This window comes from Symphalangus syndactylus, chromosome 5 (genome assembly GCF_028878055.3).
Source record: "Symphalangus syndactylus isolate Jambi chromosome 5, NHGRI_mSymSyn1-v2.1_pri, whole genome shotgun sequence".
NCBI classification, from domain to species: domain Eukaryota; kingdom Metazoa; phylum Chordata; class Mammalia; order Primates; family Hylobatidae; genus Symphalangus; species Symphalangus syndactylus.
In genome coordinates this window covers 35,772,198-35,775,958 of record NC_072427.2, presented here as the reverse complement: position 1 = coordinate 35,775,958, position 3,761 = coordinate 35,772,198, and the positions used below count along the sequence as shown (strand labels likewise).

The 3,761-nt window shown below is 50.3% G+C and overlaps 1 non-coding gene across 1 annotated transcript; it reads left to right on the top strand.

The window, feature by feature from the left end:
- The first annotated feature begins 1,099 nt into the window (after positions 1-1,099).
- LOC129483613 (U6 spliceosomal RNA) lies at positions 1,100-1,207 on the top strand. Its single transcript, XR_008658131.1, has one exon. It is a non-coding gene; the product is annotated as a U6 spliceosomal RNA (small nuclear RNA).
- The last annotated feature ends 2,554 nt before the right edge of the window (positions 1,208-3,761 follow it).

Below are 3,761 nucleotides of genomic sequence, written 5' to 3'. Positions count from 1 at the left end.
ATTCTCTAACTTAATCACGTCTGCAAAGATTTTTTTTTTTTTTTTCTCCAAATGAGGTCACATTTACAGCTCCAGGATTAGGACCTGCTGTCTTTGGGAGCCAGTATTCATTCGACTCCTCTTGCCATCTGTCTCCCTCGCAGGTTTTTCAGCTCTGCTTGAGTTCTCCTTCCTGAGCTGCAGTTCTAGATGCTGGCCCGTACCATGTGCTTGCACAGCTCAGATGTTCTCATTCTGCCAAAAATTATTTTTAATGTATATTGATTAAATATATGGCTGCTCTGCTCACACTGTTGGTTTTATTGGCAACTTCCACAACTAATATTTACTGAGCACATACTGTATGCTCCGTGTTTTACTCGAATTATCATTCTTCTGCCCAAGGAGGTAAGTACTGTTATAATCCCCATCATGCAGGTAAGGAGACCAGGGGCAGAGAAGTGAAGTGGCCCATGGTCCACCGACATGGTGCTGGGATTCCCGCTCTGGTTTTCTGAGTGAAGGTCCTTCTCATCTCCCACACATACTCCTTCCCCAGCATGAATAGGGCTTCTATTTGGAACTATTTACAAAGTCTGGTTGTTTTTGAACTTTGGAACAAGTTTCTTATCAGATTCTACACATTGCAGACATAACACAGGAAGGGCTGTTCTAGAAAGCTGAAGATCCAATTCTAAGAGCCAGGGAATGCGGTTCATTTTGGGCTGCATTTGTGACCTCTGCCATCAAGCCAAGCCCAGGCAGGGGAGGAAGGGGCATCCCAGGCTCTCATCTGCCTGTTTGACAGCACATCTCAGTGGCTCTTAATTACTCTTCCAACTTTGAACTGTTTGGGACTTTGAAGATCAGCCCTTGTTCCTGTTAAATTTTTAGGCTGAGCTTCTGGGTTCAGCTACTTATTCATCAGCAAATGAGCCAGCGTATGTTGCTAGTCATAGACGCTTGTATTTACGCTTTGTCCTGACTTTAATTTCAGACCCTAGAAGTACTTATAGGTAAAAAATTGTGTCAGTCCATGTAAGAAAACTACTGTGGAAGAGTGTTTACAAATGATTTTCTTGTGCGTAAGTTTCTAAGATTATCTTCTAAAGCCATATATGTGCTCGCTTCAGCAGCACACAGACTAAAAAATTGGAAAATACAGAGAAGATTAGCATGGCTCCTGTGCAAGGATGACAAAATTCATGAAGTGCTCCATATAGATTTTTAAAAGCCCATAGTGGGAAAGTGGATGGGCCCCTTTAAAAGTATTGCTGTCGAGAGGGAACTGAATTTTAAAACAAGCATGCAAGCAAACCTCAAGGTTAAAGGGTATAAAGCTGGTCTACACACATCTTATTGCTCTGGATAGGAAGAGCGACAGGAGCAAATGGGCTTCAGGGGGTTGGTGGCATGGAGCGTTTGCCAAGCTGGTGCCAAGAATGGATGTAGGCACATGGTAAGGAGGGGTCGTGCCGGCCATGGGGGGCTTTGTAGACCACACCGAGGGCTTGAACTTAATTTTCAAGACCACAGGCACCTCTGCAAGATTTTAAGCTGAACAGTGACATGTTCATGTGCTTTAGAAATGTTTTTCTGGCTGTGATAATGGCCACAGCAAGAGGTGAGGAGGGCCTGGAATCCTGTTGATAAATAGTAAGGACAGGGTTTGAGCGAGAGGCCAGTCCAGCTAGGAGTTGACTGTGGAGGGGGAGCAGGGGGAGAAGGGGAGAAAGATGTCCCTGTGCAACTTGAGTGAGTGCGGGCACGGTGGAACCTTTCCCAGAGATGGGACACCAGGATGCAGAGAACCAGCGGGACCATGCACGTGGGAAGAAAGCGCAAAGGCAGTTTCACCAAGAGGGGAGCTATGGGTTGGGAAGAGGCGATGGCTGAGATGGATAGAAAGTGCATGCTGTCCCCTCTGTCATGAGGCAGTATGCCGAAAACTGCAGCTGGGCAGAGGCACAGATTGAGGAGGTGGCCGCAGCAGGCACCCATGGGAGAACTCTGAGGCAGAAGCCAAAAGTCTAGGCCTATTCCGTCCTGACTCACCACACACCTTCAGCAAGGCACATTCTTTCTCTGCCTCAGTTTCCTCATCTGCAAAACCCAGGAGTTGAATCACATTGAGGGTTACTCAGAGGAGATGGGCTGGTGAGGGACATCCTTGAACCCCTGGAAACAATGTGCAAAATTGTGTGCCTATGTCCCCTTTTGCAGAGGGGCTGGCAGGGTCACCCGAGGAGGGAAGTGACATCAGATCTCATAGGCCACACTTGCAGTTGGAGACATGCTGGTAAAAATTGCTCCTACGTATGCCCAGGATGAGTCTCATCTCACCCAACCAGTTCCTGGAAGGCAGAGATCTAGGTCATAGGATGTGTCTCGACACCCCACGGGGGTCTTGCAATACCTGTGGAGCCACATGTGCTGGCATGGAGGAGCCTCAGTACATCTGGGTCTTCTAGGAGAGACCCTGTCCCCTGCTCAGCCCGGGCACATGCTCCCTACTGGAGACCCTGGGGCCTTCAAACCCTGTCTCGCCCTTCTCCACCCTGCAAACTCCTGCTCCTTCTCCATGCAGCCTTTTCTGTTCCCCTGGAGCAGCCCTGATTTCTCACTGCATTGGGATTTCCCAGGTGAGGCGTCTATGCTTCATGCGCAGCCTACTTTTCACCTATCTGGGATGGAGGTCGTTTGCATATTCCCTTCTCTTTCCTTCCTTCCTCTGCCACATTGGCCTGTTTTTGGCAGGGACCATGTCTTAGGCACCTCAGTGTCCCTAACTGTCTCTCTCAGTGGCTGACACATACTTGGCGCTGCATAAAAGTTTCTGTAGTCATCCTAACTTATGGAATGACTGCCAGCAAAGTATTTCGTGTTTCCAACCCAGGCTCCTCACTTGCCCTGCTTCCCTGAGAGTCGCCGGGAGGACCAGCTGCAGTGGCCAGCACTTGCAGTGCCTGGCAGCATTTGCAAGGTCCCTCGCGGGTCCTTTCCCACAGAGTCCCAGTATGATGAGCGTGAAATGAGACCAATAAAAGATTGCACAAATCTTGTTGGACTCACACGTAGGATGGAAAGCAATATCCACGTCTGAAGCGTGTTGGAGCAGGCCTTCCACCAAGCCCTTTAGAAAAAGGGTTGTACGTGTTGTGTGGAGCAAACCTGGCTGATAGGCATTAGCATGCCCATTTTACAGATGTGGAAACGGGATCTGAGAATTTACGAGCCTTGCTCAAGCTTCCACAGCTATGCCAATGCTGCCAGCGCGCCATCCCTGGGGTTGGAGCCAGGGTATGTGGGGTGATGTTTTTCTTGGTCGCGAGCAGATGGGCTAGTGCCCTACCTGCACGATCTCACCATAGCTCACCCTCCCATACATCCTGTTAAAGGTCCAGCCAAGATCCACTTCCCTCCCTGGTTTTCTTGCCTGGGTTTTGCCCAGTTCCTTCTCTTCGTGCACCACCGGACGCACTCTGAGCAGGCGGGGAGGCCCATGAGCCTGGCAAACAAGCTATTTGCTCTGGGAGGTGGGCTGCTTCTGAGGACAGCACAGGGTTTCTGGGACAGTGCTAAGGCAGTCACCCACAGCCTGGCTCCCTGGCTGAGTGGACGGTTGAGGTGGCCAGAGGAACTTAGAAGTGGCCCTCCAGTCTCAGGGGGAAAGCCTAGAGGGCTGGAAAGAAAGCAAACTCTGTGACTGAGCTGTGGGAAGCCTGGCCCGAGCCCCAGGGCCTCGCTGATGGCAGGCTGGCCGCTGGGGCACCCCCAGACGG